At 45.8% G+C, this 20,443-nt stretch overlaps 1 long non-coding RNA gene across 3 annotated transcripts in view; it reads right to left on the reverse strand.

The window, feature by feature from the left end:
- Window positions 1-390: 390 nt before the first annotated feature.
- Window positions 391-20,443, reverse strand: part of LOC134485601 (uncharacterized) — a 98,016-nt gene continuing 77,963 nt past the window's right edge. For 2 of the 3 annotated variants that reach the window (XR_010063762.1, XR_010063760.1), the window contains exon 7: window positions 391-1,088. This is a non-coding gene — a long non-coding RNA (uncharacterized LOC134485601). Of the gene's footprint in view, window positions 1,089-8,778; window positions 14,708-20,443 lie in introns of those variants that run through there. The other variant, XR_010063764.1, reaches the window with a different exon arrangement.

A 20,443-nucleotide genomic window follows, 5' to 3' on the forward strand; every position in this document is an offset into this window, starting at 1 on the left:
CACCACCATCACAAACACCACCATAAATCACTACAGTCACTGACACCACCACAATCAATACCGCTACCATAGTTGCTACTGGAATCACCATCAATTTCTTCTAGACTCCGCCCCCAGTTACCTGGCTGCTTGCCCCCTCCTCACTCACTCCTCACCCTCTTCCCTCTCAGTCCCTTCTCTCCCCATTCCCCTCCCCCATCTCTCTCCTTGTGTTCATGTCCAACCTCTACTCCTCCCCTCTCTCTCTGCCTCTCCCTCTGCTTCTCCCTCTCCCTCTCCCTGTCTCTACTCCCTTAACTCTCCCATGCCCTAAATTGTCAACGAGGGTGCTGAGGGTACCTGGAAGAGAATGGGGGACAAGAGACGTGAAGAAGGACGCCAAGACAAGAGTTTGATCAAGGTAGCAATTTTATTTTTTCCCAAGGCTGAATTTATACCATAACAGGGGTAACAGAGGGAGGGGAAGTGGGAAACATTTACTCAGGCCAAGGACACAGTATTCATGAGGTCAGCTGCTGAAAATAGGATGTTGGTTTTTCAGAAAGGTTACAGGTTTGTCATGTTGGGCATCTTGACATCAGATATATTTCTCAGCAAGGTCAGAACTTTATCATATCATTATTCATCCTGACCACCAGATTTGTATTAGTCTTCTGCAGCTGGCTGGGGATTTTCCATGAAACCAGTCATACTTAACTCTAATCATAATATTAACATCAATAATAGAGGGTTCAAGGGCATCACTCTCAACATCTCCCCCTTCCTTGTAGTCAAATGAAAAGGTGACCAAATGGCTGTGCTGTCCTGGAATGAGCCCCTCGGGAACTGTGTCTGTCTTGGGTTGGAGTGATATTTGTCACATGGCCAAGAGAATCTTGTGGCCAGGGTCCATCATGGGATAAGGCAGCAGCGAATGGCGGCACTCCTGTCTTAGGCCACATATATATCAGTCTCTTACCCGTCATTGACTGTCCAGCTCAGCACGCAGGGGTGATGATTCGTTGATGTTTCAGCAAAGGCATCAGGACAGCAGGCAGAAAAGAATGTTGGCCTCATTTGGCTGAAGGACAAAAATGTCCTTTCCTAGGCTGGGAGGAGATATGTATGTGAGCTTGGCCCTCACCAAAAGTATCCTCCATAGCTAGCCTATGATAATATACCTGAATAGGTTTTGCTGCCATATTATCTACCTGTTGTTTAGCAAAGCTGATTAAACAATTAAATGCTCAGGGGCCAAAAGATATAACCAAAAGAAGGCCTACTAGGGGGCCCAACAGAGAGGGAAGCAGGGTGGACAACCAAGGGGAGGTGGAGAACCTATTTTGATATAAGCTCTCAGCTTTTTCTCTTCCTCATTTTCTCTTTGCAGCACTTCATGGGACCCACATCAACCACGGAGGGGACTCTAACCCCTCTCCAGGGGGGACTCGAACCCCCCTCTGAAGGGAGTGGAACCCTTCAGACAGCAGACGCAGACAACATAAGACAACATGAAACAAAGATGAGACAACATGACACAGAGACAAAACAGAAATTAACACAGAACACAGATTTGCTCGAGCTTACCTCTGATCTCTTCGCCAATTGTGGTGTGGGGGGAGCATAGTTCCCAGACAATGCACCAAAATGTTGTAAGACCCCATAGTGGCCTTACCTCAGGAGTGCAACTCTACTCCATACTATACCATCATGAGACTGGTACCTCAGGGGTAAGAGATGCCTCACCGCAAAGCCACCCTTGTCCACCTCACCATACCTCACATTACCAAACATATCCCTGGCTCCCTTTCCTTTTTGATAAAACACAAAAACCACCATTACTATCATCACTGCCACTGCCACAGTCTTCACATAGATCTTTAAAATTAAAAAAATGTGTTATAAAAATTCTGATTCTTTGGCTCTTTTACTAAGAAACTTAGTCCCCCAAAGTTCTATGTTAATGGTATTTGGAACTGAGACCTTTGGAAGACAATCAGTTCCTGGGGCTTAGTCCCTCATGATCATGTTAGTGGCTTCTTAGAGAGACTCACACCAGCAAGTTTTTTCTTTCCCACCACATGGTACCCTGCAGAATCCCCGCTAGGCAGAAGGTCCTCAACAAATGTGGCACCCTTGGACTTCTCAGCCTCCAGAACTATAAAAATTAATGTCTTCTGTGACTTTTTTAAAGACACAGAAGGTTTATTATTTAAAGGTTTCCCCTAAATATACCCCAGGTTAGACCAAACTCATGATCTTCCTGCTCTAGTCTCCTTGGTGCTGGGATCCCTGACATCTTTTTCCTTTTCCCTGTTCGGTTCCAGCAGCAAGAACTGGATGCAAATAGGCGGTGTGCAGTTGGCCTAATGCCACTTGTATTCTAATGCCAATCTGGGGCCCCCAAACTGTTTGCCTCAAAGACAAGACAAGAGCACAGAGCCCCTGTGACCAACTGGGGAGTTGACTGTGATTGGTGAATAAAGACACCATCAGCCAATGACTGGGGGAGAAGAGAAATAGGTAGGGTTGAAGTTTGGTGGGCTTAGGGGAAGGAGGTGAGAGAAGCAGTAGCTATAGGATAGAGAAGATGTGCAGGAAAGAGGAGAGAAAGGGCCACCATGGAAAAATAACATGCAGGAAGGAGCAGGAGAACCCCCGTGGGCTAAGGGCCAAGAGAACGTGACCCAGAGGGCTGCCTAATTGGGTCAAGATCAGCCAAGATGGTAGTAGAAATTAGTAAGTAATAATTTGGAGTTATCAGTAGGGAAGTGGATTCAAACCACATGGAGGTCAGGCAGCCATCCAGCTACTGTGCTGCTTAAGGCTTATTAAAATATAAAGGCTGTGTGTGTCTTTCATCCCAGAACATAGAGGGTCTAAGGCGGGAAGGAACTCAGGCTGGGATTTTTAAAGTATTTTTTACAACAGCAGTGATTGATTTCTACTTCTTTAGCCTTCTCAATGTGTCGGGTTCAGTATTCCTAGATGCAAGATTCCTCTGACCCGAAGTGCCAGTCCTACAGAGATGAATTCCTATAAAACAATTCTAAACTTTGCCAGTCATGGTGGCACACACCTTTAACCCTAGCACTCAGTAGACAGAGGCTGGTGAATCTCTGAGTTCAACAGAGAGAGTTCCAGGACAGCCTAGGGCTATAGGAAGAAATCCTGTCTTGAAGAAACTAAAGGAGAAGGGAAAGGAGGAAAAGGGAGGTAGGGAGGGAAGGAAGGAAGAAAAAAGTTCTAAAAACTATTGGATAATATGAGTTTCAAGGAATAACAATGGTCCCTTAGGGGCCACACACCTCTTCCTTCCTGCAGCAAGAGCCCACAGACCAAGGCAGAAGCATGCACATGAGTAAAACCAAGCCCTTCTCACTTTTGACAGTCTGTTATTTCTGGGCAGAAGCTCCTCCTACTAGGTCCAAAAAGCTTCCGGGTCTGTCCTGGTATCAGCCCCATGCTCCACCACTGCATGACAGCCTGCTCCATGGCTCTCTGAGGAGAACAGGGAGTCTCTCTCTCTCTCTCTCTCTCTCTCTCTCTCTCTCTCTCTCTCTCTCTCTCTCTCTCAGTTTTGGCTTTTATTTCATGTATAACATTAAAACACACTCTCAAATCAAGTCTTATATTTGAAAAATTGAGTAACAAACTTAGATTACAAAAGCACTGTTCCCGAACAAAATTGTAAGGTAGTGAAGCATTCAGGTGGTTAAGCATCTGTCATACATTTAATTATCGAGACCCTACTTGTACCAGGGAATTCATACGGTCCAAGGATGGGTAAATGTAGACTGTTTCTTCCACAACACAAATTCCAACAAGAAGAATAATGATATGGATGTGAAAACAATGCATTCAATTCAGGGTGAGCAGATCTTGAATAGTTGCACCTACAGCCACTCTAAAACTATTCACCCAGTGGATAATAACCAGGAAGATAGTATATGGTACAGTCTCTTTGGATTTGGAACACATTCTGACTGCTGTCAGGAAGACATGTTTTATGATTTTTGGTCAATTAGCTAATTTTAAAATTACCTCAAGCCCATATAATTGTGTGTATACATAATCTGGGGTTAGGATGGTGTATAGGATAAATGAATGGCAGAGTATAGGCCCAAATGAGGTTAACATTTATTAAAAAATTAACATGAAAGTAGGGTCCACTCAACCACAAAATAAGGAATATGTTTATGGAAACAGTAGCTTGCTCCTGGCCTTGACAATCTGATTTTGTTCCCGCATTCCTATTTAGTCACATTGTTCCTTGAGGAGAATTTAACAATAATATCTTGCCAGTGTGTTATCACTTTCAAAAATTCTTGCTAACAATTTAGCAAAGTGGAAAAAAGTTTTAATTTGGTTAGAGTTTCCTAATCTTCTCTGTTTTTTTTTTTAAAGATTTATTTATTATATATAGGTACACTGTAGCTGTTCTCAGACACAGATGCCCTGAGGAGGGCATCAGATCCCATTACAGAAGGTTGTGAGCCACCATGTGGTTGCTGGGATTTGAACTCAGGACCTCTGGAAGAACAGTCAGTGCTCTTAACCACTGAGCCATCCCCCCCCCCTAATCTTCTCTGTTAGATATCTCATCGAGTAGGAGCTGTCAAAAGAACTTTGATTCCCCTGATGTAATAGTCGTCTCCAAGGCTTACTGCCTCAGTCTGCTACCCTAGGCCTAGTCCTGAAAGCTTCTAGCCTCCCTACAATCTTATCTAGGCCTAGAATGTTTTCAGCCTCTGAGACTTGCTGCTCACCCCTTCCTAGTTTTGTTGTTGTTGTTTTTGTTTTTGTTTTTGTTTTTTCTGAACTCTGGCTGGCTGATTCAACTCAGTTGTTCTGGCTCAAACTCCTCTCCAAGCTGCCTGATTCAATCTGGCTTCTCTTAGCCTCTCCTGAATTGTTCTGCCTAACCTCAAACTAACTCTGGCAATCTATTCTAATCACCTAGCTCCTTCTCATTCTCTGGCTCGTTCTGTCTTCACTTATGCTTAGTTTGTTCTCTCTCAGCTTTCTCTTTCTATACAACTGTCCCAGTAAAGCTGCCTCCTTCCCCTCTCTCTGGACTACGCTTTAAGTAGTTTCCCTTTCCTTTCTCTTCTCGAGAGGTGGGCATATCATCTTTTGTCAAATCCCCCCCCCCCAGAGAGCTCCCCTCTCTTAGAAACCCAGCAAAGGAGCAAAATGGGGCACCCAAAAGTGACTACCAGCAGTTAACATGAATGACTCAAGTCCTAACCAGTGTATCAGGCTGCCCCTGCTTCCTCTTTCCTTATGTCATTTCTGAGAAGCATGCATGAGGACCTCTTGCCTTACCAACCCAGCTGCTTGGGCCATGGCAGCTACATTAGGGGGTGACCTCACCACACTGGAGGGGGACTGCCAACTGTAAGGGAGTCAAAAAGTCTAGCCTTGCATCAGTCATGTGGACAGAGAGGAAAGTGAAAGAAGGCAGTGTTAGAAGAAACTGTGAGGAAAAGAGAGCTACTCAGACAGCATGGATTCTGGTAGTTTACTTCCTGATTCCTACTTCCTGAAGCTTAACAGGCGTTTGCATCCATAAAGCATCTCTGAGTGTGGTCCCAGAAGCTCACATTTCCATAATAGTTACAGAACTCTTCACTTACACTGGCTGTCTCTCACAGTTATCCCAGGTCTCCTGGGCACTGGGGGTCCTTTTAGATATCTATTTGCAACTCCAGACTTTTGTGGTAAAGTCAGGAGTAAAGGTGATTCAAAAGGCACTTAATAAATGGAAGGACAACTTGATTATCATACATTATCCTTCATGAGGATGTGTTTCATGTAAAATTGTGGACCTTATATTTGATATCTTATCCACACAAGTATACAAAGGTGCAAATAATTTACATCTCTCAGTCATCCACAAGCTGATACTTAGAAGACATTTTTAAATCAGTTAGGACTTGCCAGCAGAAGGAAAGAGCAGTATGTACACATGATGACCTGTAAAACCACATAGAGTGTTGTGGCAAAGAAGTAAATTCAAGTTGTTTGGCTTTTTGTTGTTGGGTGGTGGTGGTTGTGGTTGTTACTTTCATAGACTAATACCAACATGCTAAAGACTAAAACCTCCTAGGCACAACCTTATATGGCAAAAGGGACATTGCCATGCATGATCAGGTTAAGGATCTTGAGATGAGATTATTCTGAGTCATCTGTTAGGTCTAAACTAAAATCACAAGTGTCCTTCTGAGAAGGAAACACATTTGATGACGGACATAGGATATGGAGGAAGCCAGAAGCTGGGGTGATTTGAGGAGTCACAGACAAAGCAGACGGCTTCCAAAAGCTAACACAAAAGGAGGCATCCAGTAAATCACAGCCCTGCCAACTGAGTCTACCCCAGCGGAACTGTTTCAGACTTCTGACGTGTTGGAAGTCATAAGACAGGTTGTGGTGTCTTATTGTGGTGGTTTGAATGGGAATGTTTAAATGCTTGGTCCCCAGTTAGTGGAACTGTTTGGGAAGGATTAGGGGATGTGGCCTTGTTGAAAGAGGTGTGCCTTGGGGGTGGGTTTTTAGATTTCGAAAACCCATGCCGGGCCCAGTTTCTTCTCTCTCTCTCTCTCTCTCTCTCTCTCTCTCTCTCTCTCTCTCTCTCTCCTCTAGGGAGTTTGATTGCTATCTTAGGAGATCCCTAATAGAAGTCTGGTCTTTAGGCCCAGAGAAAAGCCTCTTTGCCAGCCATCTCACTAATTCTGATTTTTTTTTCTATGACTTTCTTGAGGAGCTGTGCTTACTCATTGCCTTGAATGTATACTTCAGTTTTTAGTAAACTCAACATTTTCCTTTACTTAATAACTTTCTGAATTTAGGGTGCAGAAATAGGCAGATCTCTGTTTGTTCAAGGCCAGCCTGGTCTATAAAGTGAGTTCCAGAACAGCCAGGGTTACGCAGAGAAACTTTGTTTCAAAAAAGCAAAAGCAAACAGACAAACAACAAAATACTCCCCTCTTAGCTCTTGGAGGTGGTGCACAGCTTTAAATCCCAGCACTCTGGAGGCAGAGGCAGGAAGCCATCTGTGAGTTTGAGGCCTGCTTGTTCTACAGACTGAGTTTTAGGGCAGCCAGGACTACACAGAGAAACTCTGTGTCAAAAAGACAGACAGACAGACAGACAGACAGACAGACAGACAGACAGACAGACAGACAGAGAAAGAAAGAAAGAAAGAAAGAAAGAAAGAAAGAAAGAGAAACAAAGAAACAGAAACAAAGAAAGAATAAAACAACGCCCTTCTTTACTTAATAGCCAATTTGTAGCTTTATTTCTGCTGCTGTGATTAAAATATCCAAATAGTGACTTAGAAGGAAAGGGATGAGTTTTAGCTCACGGTTTCAGGTAACAGCCCATCCTTGGGATGAAGACACAGCTGCAGGAGCTTGAGGCAGCTGGTCACATCTCATTCAGTCAAGCAGAGAGAATGTTCTGTTTGCTTGTGCTCAACTAAATTTTTCTGCTCTTCCAACAGTTCAGGACAACCCCTGCCTGCCCCCACACCTCTACCCCCACCCCCACACTTCTGCCCCCACCTCTACCCCCACCCCCACACTTCTGCCCCCACCTCTACCCCCTACACTCCTACCCTACAACCCTTCTCCCTCCCCCTCCCCCTCCCCCTCCTCCACCTCTACCCCACCCCACCACCTCCACCTAGGGAATAGGGCCCTCACAATCCCCACAGACACGGCCACAGGCCAACGTCATGTGGGCAATCCCTTGCTGGGACTCATTTACCAAGTGATTATAGACTGTGTCAACTTGACAGTTAAAGCTAAGGATCTCACAGACTCATTCTGGGATTCTTTTCTGAAACATAAGCCAAGATCCTACCCAACATTGCCTGAGTGGCAACAGTCAATTCCATCTCCCATTGCCACTGACATTTTTCTTTGAGGTCTAATCTGGGACCTTCTGAAGCTTTGTTGACTGGTGACACTGGCCTTCTGGATCAAAACCAAGTAAGATAAAGGGACTAAGAAGCTAGTTGATGTTTTGACTCTTGGCCTCTAAGGTCAGCTAAAGCCCAGAGGACAACCAGCCTCTCTAGGAAGATGCTACCACTCCCATTAATTGCCCAGTTTGTTAACCAAAGATGCCATAGACACCTAGAGGCTGGGTCTTAGCCATTACACATTCTCTACATACATACATGTTCCCTGGAGAAACAAATGTTTCTCAGTGCTTCCAAGGAAGGTCACTAGGCAGCAAGACCCTAAGTCATCCTGGAAGGTGGCACAATTTGTAGAGGAAAAAGCAAAGGAATCAAGAATCTCCATCTAAGTCCCTAAAAGTAACTCCCAAGGAGCCTCGCTGACCTGAAAAGTTGAAAACCAAAGGTAAATTTTGTTCACCTGTGTATTCTTAAATGCCCGACAGGAAAGCACAACAATATCCTCATAGTGCATAATAATATAAAGCAAAGAGCTGGACTCCACTCCAGCATGTGTCTTATTTAGGTTTCTGTTACTGTGGTAGACACCATGACCACAAGCAACATGGGAAGGAAAGGGTTTGTTTGGCTTATGCATCCTGGGTTCCAACCAATGACTGAGGGAAATCAGAGCAAGAACAGAAGCAGGAGTCATGGAGGAACACTGTTTCCTGGCTTACTCCCATAGCTTGCTTAGCCTGCTTTGTGATACAACCCAGAACCACCTGTCCAGGTACAGGACCACTCGTAATGGGTTTCCTCCCCTACCCCCTTCTTCCTCCCCCCTCCCCCATCCTCTCCCCCTTCCCCCCACAGCAGTCATTAATCAAGAGAATGCTCAACAGACTCGCCTACATTCCATCTGAAGGAAGCATTTTCTCAGCTGAGGCTCCTCTTCCCAGACATCTAGCTATGTCAAGTTGAACACCTAGCTGGGACAACATCACACCAATATAAAGTCTACTCACCAGCAAATTGTCTTCCAGGAAAACAAAAGAGCTAACTAATTCTAGCATCCTCCATAATTTATAATAATTATTCTTAGTTTAGGACAAAAATTCTGAATTTTTTACTTGCCTAGACCCAAACACCATTTGTATAATCAAAGCTGCCTGTCTTAGTCAGGGTTTTACTGCTATGAGCAGACACCGTGACCAAGGCAACTCTCATAAAGGACAACATTTAATCGGGGCTGCCTTACAGGTTCAGAGGTTCAGTTTATTATTATCAAGGTGGGAATATGCATCCAGGCAGGCATGGTACGGGAGGAGCTGAGAGTTCTACATCTTCATCTGAAGGCCACTAGCAGAATACTGACTTCCAGGCAGCTAGGAGGAGAGTCTTAAAGCCCACACCCACAGTGACACACCTACTCCAACAGGGCCACACCTTCTAACAGTGCCACTCGCTGGGCCAAGCATATACAAACCATCACCCTGCCTTACCAGTCTAAGCTGGTTCCTTTTTTCCTTGGACCTCTGGTAACTGCTGTTCTGCCCCTTCTATTTTATCCCCGTGTGTTCAACCTTCTTGCAAAACTTGTGTCTTCTAGGCCTCAACAGCCCCACACTAAATGATGATCCTACAATGTTTCTCTCCTTCCCAACTTAGGAGCTTTGCAGCACCTCCAACTCACCTCAGTAGGCCAGGCCACGAGGCCCAAGTCTGCGGCAAGTGTTTATGGAGAGTGGTTCTCTTTAGCCCCTAGAGATTAGGAGACAGAAATCTCTAGAGGATGGGGAAGGAATAGGTTGGCTAATGTACTGGATGGTGGTAGGTGTTTTCAGAGAGCAAGGAGCCTCAGTTGAGAAAAATGCCTCCATGAGATCCAACTGTAAGGCATTTTCTCAATTAGTGATCAAGAGGGGAGGACCCAGCCCAAGGTGGGTGGTGCCATGACATCCCTGAACAGGTAGTCTTGAGTTCTATAAGAAGACAGACTGAGAAATCCATGTGAAGCGCCCCTCCATGACCCCTGCATCAGCTCCTGCCACCGGTTCCTGCTCTGCCTGAGTGCCTGTCCTGACTTCCTCCAGCGATGGACTATGATCTGGAGGTATAAGCCAAACAAACCCTTTCCTCAACTTGCTTTTTGGTCCTGGTGGGTTTGTTTCAGCAGTAAAAACCCTAAGATAAACAGAGAAAATAAGAAAAGTACCCAGTGGCTGGAGGCTGATGCAACATGGGACTGCATTACAGTAAGACAGCATGTGACCATTCGAACAGTGAAGACACAGGAGCTCCAAGTCAGCTGGGACCAACATGACTGTGACGATGTTAACTGTCCTTTGTCTCACTGGCTTCTCTGCATCCTGAGTGAAGCCAGATGCCTGCTCATTCAGAAAACCCAGAGCAGGAACAGAAGCAGAAGTCATGGAGGAACACTGCCTCCTGGCTTACTCCCACAACTTGTTTAGCCTGCTTTGTGATACAACCCAGAACCACCCGTCCAGGTACAGCACCACTCATCATGGGTTTCCTCCCCTCCCTTTCCCTCTCCCCCTCCCCAGGCTCATTCAGGTAAGAGCACAGAGGAGGAGCAAACTCTAATCTGGGGAAACCCCATTCTTGGCATTTCCCCATTTCTTCCTATGTTAATTCATGAATGATCCTCCCCATTGGTTAAAATGAGTTCATAAAGTGGGCCATCCAAGATGCAGCTCACTTCTTGAAAGCACATGCCCGCTTCTTGCATTTAGTGTACGCTACCATTACTGTCTTAATAAAGTCTACATTTTTATTAGCTTAATCAGCTTCTTCTCCACTCAATACCGCCAGTCTTTTGGCAGGGAGGTAAGACAGCATCTTATGCTGTAGCTCACTCAGACTGGCTTAAAACTCACTGCGTAGCCTAGGCTGACTTCAAACTTGAAGCCAACCCCCTGCCTCAGCTTCCCACATGCTGGGACTTCAGATGTGAGCCACTATCCCTGACAGAACCCCCACTCGGCAACAACAACAAAAACAGCTGGCAGAGCAGCTGTCCTCCAGGAAGTTTGTTCAGAAGCTAGTGGTATGGCTCAGTGGGTTTGGTCCCCAGCACGGCATGCTATAAAAGGATTTTTACTCGGGCTTGGCTTCTTTCAGTTGGCAGATTGGATGCCTCCAGTTTTCTTGTTTTTAAAGTAGTTATAAAATAAGTAACAATTTCTTTAAATTGGTGGGGGGGGGCATGTCCTCTTGGTCTGCTATTCCTGTGAAGTTGTCTTCATCTCCGGGGTCCCAAGATGACGTCGTGACTCCAACTGCAAGCCAGCCCGGAGCAGCAGGGAGCCTGGAGTCAAAAGCACACCCCAGAAAGTGGCACTTCCACTTGCAGTATGAACCGCCTGGTCAGAGGACCACATCTGCTTCTCGGGGAAGCTGGGAGTCTTCATGGCAAGGTGCCCATTAGAAATGTAAAGCAACACAGTGAAATGGGGAGAGAAGTTGTGCATGGTGGTACACGCTTGTGAACCCCGTGCTGGGAGAACTGAAGCTGAAGGGTCCTGAGTTCAAGAACGGCCTGGGCTGTACCGAGACGCCAAAATAAAACTAACGGAAAAAAAAAAATAACCAGGGGAGCAGATATTGAGACAGCAAGTGGTCTGTGCCCAGGATATAGTATATGTATAATCATCAAAGTTAAAATCAGGGCAGGACCCACAGCCCAACACAGGGGTCCAATGATGAAGCTCATGCCGCACCTTTGCCTGGTCTCCTGCCACGTTGAAGATTTATGTTTGCCTTGTTGCTGTTGTTGCTAATTGATGTGTGGGCAGGGAGCAGCGGTACAGCCTGCAATGTTAGAAGCTGGCATGCTGCTCACATTTGTGAGTTCAGCACAAAAGCTGAGGCTGGTGGGGAGGTTCCTGTAAGTTTGAGGCTTGCCTGGGCCACGTGGTAAGTTTCAGGCCAGCTTGGGCTACGGTTTGAGACCCTGTCTCAAATAATGAAAAGGGAGAAGGAAAAGGAGGAGGGAGGGAGGGAGTTCTTCCCCTTCTGCTCACTTCTGAGCCCCTTGTTGGAACATTGGTGCTCAGAGGACTTTGAAACTGCAGCACACTGCTCCAAGGGGAAACAAAACCTTTCTTTACAACAAACATGGTAATTCTAGGGGAAATCCCAAGGCTGCTGGGTTTATTTCTCTTGTGAGTTAAACTGAAAGCGCCAACCCTTGGTGAAGAAGATGGACCCTGCCGTGGCTGCGTGGCTGCGTTCTCTGTGTGGTATACTTCAGAGCCTCTCATCTGCATTGCTTCTCAGAGGATGAGAGGCCATCTTGAACAGCACCAGCAAATACCCACGCTCTCTAGGCCCAGAGTGAATGCTGGTTGCCATGGCGCTGCTTTTAATTGTTCCTGTGCTGATACATCTTGTCACACTGTCACATGCTGCTCCCCTGCACTGGGACCACATTTATCTCATCCTGCTGTTTGCTGACTGATGCTTCAGCTCTGCACCAGAAACCGTGCTCCATCACCCAGAGTAAGTGCGTGTGTACGCCACGCCCCATGCCTCGCTCATCTATAAGGCACAAGGGTTGGAAACACCTGTACTGGGAGACTGGTGACCTAGATTTCTACTCCCAGTTCTCCACTGCATGCCTTTGGCAGAGGCTTTAATCTTTCTGTGCCTTGGGCACCTCATCTGCGCCGTGGAAAAGACCGAGAGCTGTCTCCACAGTCTCTCCCTGATGTAATCACACTCTGATCCTGCGTGCCCCTTCCCAGCAGCAGAGGCTCCACATCCGAATGCAAGTGAGGCAATTCCTGTAAGCTCTTGCACTACCCTCCCGGGCTGACTCTTTCTGAAACTCCCCTCGAGGGGCTGTGAGGGATTTGTTTTGTGTTAATTCCCTGGCAAGATGCCTCTTGCCAAGTGATCCCCACTGGTGTGCTCAAGGGACTGTGTTCTGCTCTGCTTGGGTCTTTATTTGCTTTGAAAATGCTTTCTTCTCATAGTCCCTGGTTAGTGCTTTGGCCTCTGAGTTAGCTCTCTACCTGACAAAGGCAAGATCTAAATTTGGAGGATTGGCCTACTCGGGAAGCTGGTCTGCAGACCTGATTTACAGAGTAGTGTCTTAGGGGAACAAGAGCTGGGAGAAGATGCCTCTGATACCTGTCTAGCCAGCATGCAGCTGGGCTCGCTGGCCAGAATACAAATGAGGTCATCTTTCCGTTCCTGCTTGCTTTGCCAGATCTCTGGTGTTCACATGCTGACTGCAGGAGCTGGGCTCCCACCTTCAAATTCTCCTTCCCACCCTCAGTTATTTCTGGAAATCCCCAGTTGGGGATTCATGTACAGCTACAAAACCAAAAGAATGGCCTGGAAACTCAGTTGACAAAGATAACAGAGTGTCTTGGAACAGATATCCTAATCTGGGGTTGAGGGGGAATCTTGGGACTCGATAACAATTCTTTGTTGTTGTTTTCAACTGTTTGCTTGTGTCTTTGGTCTGAACAAGGTCTAACATGTTTCAGGCTGTCCTTGAATTCACTAGGTAGCCAAAGATGACCTTGAACACGTTCTTGCAAGAAACTCTAGAGGATTATAGGCATGTAGCACCATGCCTTGCTGTTTGCTGTTCTGAGAATGGAAGCCAGGGTTTTGTGCCTGCTAGGTAAGCACTCTACCAACTTAGTCACATCCTCAGCCTGTACTACTTGGTTTTTGTTGTTGTTGTTGTTGTTGTTGTTGTTTTTAATACAAGGTCTTACGTAGCCCAGGATAGCCTCAAACTCCTTCTCCCCCTGCTTCTGCATCTGGAGGGCTAGGGTTGTAGGCTTGTGACCACTCAGCTGATCATCCTGATGATATGAACTGCCCGTATCAGTTTGCCTGATAAGGAGCAAGGAAAACTCTGGCCAGACTTCAAGGAAGGCAAAACACTGGCTGGCTCTTGAAAACTGGATGCTGGGACAAATGATGCTGGTCTGAGGGAAGCAGGCATCTAGTGCCTTGCTCTTGGGAAACAGAGCTGTACAAATCAACCTCCAGTTGGACTGCTTGTTCATTCTGTTTAAGGGCCAAAGCTATTATTATTATTATTATTATTATTATTATCATTATTAAAGGCCAGATTCTGTGAGGTGAGCAATCTGTTACATATGCCAATGACTCCCATTCAATAAAAAAGATAACTCCAAAGCCTGCAGCTAATTAGCCTCTAGGATAGCTATAAGACTTCTAAGCTGGCTAACTTATTTCAGAATGCCTTCCCTGTCTCTGAGACAGGCGCATATGGGGAATGGCTTAGCAATTTAGGATTCTATTTGGCATGGGCTATGCACACACCCCTCCTTGAACAATGCAACAAGCAACGTATTAGTGATAGAAGCCCCCCTCATATTCGTCCCTAGTTCACCTGCTTTAAACAGTAGGAGTTAGTCACCCCCTTTAATAACTCCTTGAGAACAATCCAGTAACAAAAATGGGACAATCTGGCCCAGACTAGTTTCGGTACATATGTAAATAGGCAGATCGGATGTCTTCAAAGTGAACTCTTAGGGATATTCCTCCTCTATCACTGACGGCTAAACATAATTGGATATACATATGATTAAAACCTGATGCATTACAGGAAGTGTTTTAGTCATGGTTCTGTCGCTGCAGAAAGACACCATGACCCTGGCAACTCTTAAAAAGAAAAACATTTAGTTGGGGATGATTACAGTTTCAGAAGTTTAGTCCGTTACCATCGTGGCAGGGAACATGGTGGCGGGCAGGCAGACATGGCGCTGGAGAAGGAGCTGAGAGGTCTACATTCCGATCCACAGGCAACTGGAAGAGAGAGACACTGGATCCAGGTTGGTCTTTTGAGGCCTCACAGTCGCCCCCAGTGACACACTTTTCTAACAAGTGCCTCCTAAGCCTCCTCAAGTCGTGTCACTGCCTGATGGCTAAGCACCCAAATAGATGAGCCTCGGGGGGCTCTTATTCAAACCACCACAGGAAGGGACACGCACAATAGAGGAAGTGGCTATATAACTAAATCTGTCAATCAAAACAATCACCCCAATGATGTCCCTTCACAAACAAACCATCTTGAACCCCGTGAAAAGAAGCCCCAAATAATAAGTGGGGGCCTTGGGTGTCTTCACTCATGTTTCCTCTGTCAACCTCAACACTGAATTTCTGATCTGTCATATTACAATGCTTTGAATTAAGTGCCCTCACTACTTTGCCATGTGAGTAAACTTTTATTTCATTCCTGAGGCCCAGGACCTGGAAACACCTGGCCCAGACTCCAATCACCAGTAGCCACTCTACAGAGACTTCTGTCCTATGAAGTCTCATTGGACCAAGTTTATTGTCTCAATGGTTCCGCTTACTAAATGATTTAAATAAAATTTGGGGTACACGTTTATAATACGTTTCACATCAACCATGTTTTTTACTATTGAGAAATTATCCCTTGGTACTTATCCAAGTAATAATACTTATTGATCAACTGTTACAGCTGCCTAAGTCCATCCAAGCTTCTATAACAAAATACCGTAGGCTGTGTTGGTTAAACAGTAGAAAGTTTTTCACAGTTCTGGAGACTGAGAAACCCCAAACCAGGAAAACATCAGGAAGAGCCTGCTTATGGTTCAGGGACAGCCTCACAAGAGAGGAACTTTCTGGGTCTTCTCTTACAAGGGCACTAATCCTATTCATGAGGACCACACTGCCATGGTCTAGCTCAAACCCCTCAGTTCTCAGCGTTGTTGTGTTGGGGTTTAGCATTTTAACACCTCAGTGTGGGCCACAAACCTTCAGTCTGTAGCAATAGACAAGTCACTGTGTGTGCCCAGAAGCACAAGAACAAGACAGCCAGGGCCTCTGCCCTCGTGAAGGAAGCAAGGACTGCAAGTTCACAAAGTGTAAATGATGATTAGAACTGTGTTACTGTCACAGAGGTTCATGAGGAGGAACTCTCAGAGCAGATGACATTAAGCTGAGGCAGAAAGAGGCAGGGAACACAGGATCCAAAAGAGGGAACAATGAGCTGAGGACCAGAGGTCAGGGTTCACCAGAGTTCACCCAGGCAGGGTGAGGGTAGAGCTGAGCAAAAGAAAAATGGCAGACGAGCCCCAAGAGATAGAGGACCTGAAATTGAATGTCTTTCTCACTCCTGTAGAGCTAAGGAATCAAGAAGAGGATGTTCACCTGACAAACCCTGTGTGGTACAATATCCTGATTATCCTAGTATGTCACATTACTGGGTTTTTATAAATCTTTCTTAAAGTTCACATATTACATATCATGGTACATCTCTCAAAAAACAAAAACAAACAAACAAACAAACAAACAAAACAACCTTGGGAAGTAGAGGGCAGAGAGACAGCTCCGTGCTTAAGAGTTAGGTTCTCAGCACACACGTAGACAGCTACAACTACCTGTAACTCAAGCTCCAGGGTATCCGGTGCCCTCTTCTGAATTCCCCTGGCAACTGCATACACACAGACACACACAGACACACACACACACACACAGACACACAAATGAGAGAGAGAGAGAGAGAGAGAGAGAGAGAGAGAGAGAGAGATATTTAGTGGGTTGCAGTTAAGAGCACTGACTGCTCTTCAGAGGTCCTGAGTTCAAATCTCTGCAACCACATGATGGCTCACAACCATCTGTAATGGGATCTGGTGCCCTCTCCTGGTGTCTGAAGACCGTGACAGTGTACTCGTATATAATAAATAAATAAATAAATCTTTTTTTAAAAAAAGAAAGAAAGGAAGGAAGGAAGGAAGAAAGAAAGATAGATATTTGGACCAGTAAAATGGCCTGGTACCCTGAGTTCAATCCCTGGAACCCACATGACAGAACAAAAGAACTAACTGTACACATACACCATGATGTGCTAGTAGTTGCACACACATATGCCACCCAGCGTGTGTGTGTATGAGTGTGTGTGTGTAGATTATATATAAATTAAAAATAAAAGCTCGGCTTTCATGCAGCACTATTGATTACTACCCTCTGTTATTCAGGAGTCTCTGTTTCCCACTGTGCTATGTTCCTGTCTCAGGACACAGGCCAACACCCCACCTGGTGTCATTTGTGGCCTCCTTTCTTCAGCTTTCCTGACTTTTCTTGGCTGTGACACCCTTAAACAGTGGTTGACATTTCAGACAATATCCTTTAAATTCGTCTAATGGTTAAGGTGAAGTTACAGCGTTAGGGAAAGACAGCAACAGGGTTCCTCCGCCTCCCCCCCCCCACCTCCTCTCTCTGCCTGTCTCTATCCTTATCTTTAACAAAGATATAACTTAAGACCTGGGCTGAGAATTGTCTTGTGATGCTCGTGGGAGGAGGAATTTTGTGATCCTCCGGAGAAAAGGGAAGACGCTGAACCTAAGAAGGGGGAGAGGGTGTGTGCTGTTCTGAAAAGAAGGGACCAGGTGGCTGTGAGCAGGTGACCTGAAAGCCGGTCTTCAAACGCTCACAGAGCTCAGATTGAGTGGGAGACTCTTTCCTGCAAAATCAAGTGAGGCATGGTGTCCTGCCAAGTCATGACGAGCTAAGACTTTGCTGGATGTCAACTTTTTCTCACAGGCAGTTTGAATAGCATGAAACTCTACTTTGGGGCTGTTTTTCCTCCTCAGGGTGAAGGCATGGTCATGTGAGATTAACTAGGAATTGATTCCAAGACAGACAGAAAGCAAAAAGGAGATTTTAGCCTCAGACTGGTATTCCTAGCTAAAGAAAAAGGATACTGAGGGACGTAGTCTGGGTGTCGTAGCCCTTTGGTGTCCTCCAAGCCATTCAGGAGGCTGAGGCAAGAGGACTAATTGAGCCCAGAAATTTGAGGTTAGCCTAGGCAGCAGAACAAAATCCTGTCTCTAAAATGAAAAGTAAGAAGAGGCTGAGGGAAGGGAGACATAGATGGAGGGGAAGACCAAGGGAGGAAATGGCAGGCAAGCAAGCCAAGCTTGACTGGGACTCTTAATCCCAGCACTCAGGAGTTAAGAAAGGAGAATTGCCTCAAGTTCAATGCCACCCTTAGGCTATATAACAGAACCCTGTATCAAGAAAGAAACAGAGAGAGAGAGAGAGAGAGAGAGAGAGAGAGAGAGAGAGAGAGAGAGAGAGAGAAAGAGAGAGGAGGAAGAAGAAGAAGAAGAAGAAGAAGAAGAAGAAGAAAAAGAAGAAGAAGAAGAAGAAGAAGAAGAAGAAGAAGAAGAAGAAGAAGAAGAAGAAGAAGAAGAAAGGAAGGAGGGAGGGAGGGAGGGAAAGAGGGAAGAAGGGAGTAAAGGGGAGGAAGGAGGGAGAAAGCATTTGTCAAACTTGAGTGGTGGGATTGCTTGGAGAACAGGATAAACAGAATAGTAAGAACAGAGTTACAATGACACAGGGTCAGAGAATGAAGGACTTCTTGTTGAACTTACGTGAACCGTGCACGCTGTTATGGGACTTTAGATCTGACAAATAGAGAGAAATCAGCAGTTGACTTTATTCTGAACCTTCATCCAAAACCCAACCACATCCCAGTATCTTGAAAGGTCAAGTCACAGCTTTCAAGAAACCGGCAGGCCAGTGAGTCGGTGGGATGCCTCATGGTCTTCGTCAGTACAAACAAAATCCCTTACCACTTGTTAGAAAGTGTAGCCGGGCAGAAGCGGCAGGCCTATAATCCCACCCGGCTAAAAAATGAGGATCAGAACGAGCTCAAGGCCTGCCTGGGCAATACATAAGACTCTTGTCTCAAAATAAAAAGGTAAAAAAAAAAAAAAAAAAAAAAGGCAGGGGGAGTGGTCTGTAAACTGTGCTTGCCTTGTTAAACACAGAAAGAAAATGGATCTGTGTGCTGATGACCGCATCTTGCTGCCACTGTGCTGTATATGTGGCATAATATACCTGTCGGTTCTGTTCTGTTAAAAGGCATGACTGTGGCCAAAACCCTTCTCGTTATTCTAGCAGTGAAGTTACAACCGTCACCGGCTCATTAGGACAGTGGTTCTCAACCTATGGGTCTCGACCCCCTGGAGTAGAATGACCCTTTCACAGGGGTCACCTCCGACCATGAGAAGACACAGTTATTTACATTCCAATTCATAACAGTAGCAAAATTACGGTTAGGAGGTAGCAACGGAAATAATTTTATGGTGGGGGTTACCACAACATGAGGAAGTGTATTAAAGGGTCAACGCATGGGGGGAGGCTGTGTGTGAGAAGCATTGATCTAGAGCTTCCGCCTCCCCCTTTACAGTGGCTTTGCTACCCCCTGCTATTAGTTATTGATACCGTCCCCACCCTTCTGCCCAGCTAACACTCTATTCACCGTGTGTGCGTGAGTGTGTGTGTGTGCCTGTGCCGGTGTGTGTGTGTGTGGTGCAGATGTGAGTATACATGAAGGACAATTTGGGCATGGGGATGACATTGGAGTGACAGCCTTAATCATGTCTGTTGGCATCAGAAGCTGTTTACAGTCTCCGAATCCATAAATGACGTCACCCCTAGGCAACAAGAGCCCTCCTCTGTCTGTTGCCATGGCAACCATCACATACCTGTGAGTCTCACCAGCACACACTGGTGCATGTAATAATGTCATAATCCGAATAAAAGGCAGAGGCCCCCATCCCCCTCAGCCCTTCTTCCCTCTTCTTCCTTTTCTCTTCCCCACTTCACAGCAATAAACCTCTTCTTGTGGGATTGTAGTGGTCTGGTGTGATCTGTCCGGATATAAGCCACTTCCTTTTTTTTTTTAAGATTTATTTATTATATATATGAGTACACTGTCGCTGTCTTCATGCACACCAGAAGAGGGCATCAGATCCCATTACAGATGGTTGTGAGCCACCATGTGGTTGCTGGGATTTGAACTCAGGACCTCTGGAAGAGCAGTCAGTGCTCTTAACCACTGAGCCATCTCTCCAGCCCCACGAGCCACTTTCTAACACAACAATGCCCCCATCTTATTTGGGGGGAGAGGGTAGTGTTGTTTGATTGGTTGGTTAATTGGTTTTTGTAGTTATTTCAAACAGTCTTGGAATGTAGCCTGGCTGGCCTGGAAGTTTCTGTATAGGCTAGGTGGGCCTCAAACTAACAGACATTCTCCTGCCTCTCCCTCTCATGAGCTGGGGTTAAAGGAGTAGACTGCTATAGCCGGCTTCACTTTATATGTTAAGATGGGGCTTTGTCCATGTTTGCTCTTCAGTTGCTACTACAAAACATTCTGACCAACAGAGCTTGGGAAGGAAAGGAAAGGAAGACTTGGCTTGCCCTTCAGGTCACAGGCTATCACTGGGGGCCTCAAGGGAGAAAACTAGAGGAAGGAACGGAAGAGGAGGCCATGGAGGAATGCTGCTACTGGCTTCCTGAGCTTGCTTCCTCAAGAAACACAGGGCCACCTGATCAAGGATGACCCTGCCCTCATCGATCTACCCCCGCCCCTTTCAGTCAACAGTCAGGAAAATACCCCACAGACATTCTCCAGGCTAATCTGATGATGGCAACCCTCCAACTGAGTCTCCTTCAGATCACTCTGGGTTATGTCATCCCCGGAAATTACAAACAACTCTTTCTCTT

Source organism: Rattus norvegicus, chromosome 2 (assembly GCF_036323735.1).
Source record: "Rattus norvegicus strain BN/NHsdMcwi chromosome 2, GRCr8, whole genome shotgun sequence".
NCBI lineage: Eukaryota > Metazoa > Chordata > Mammalia > Rodentia > Muridae > Rattus > Rattus norvegicus.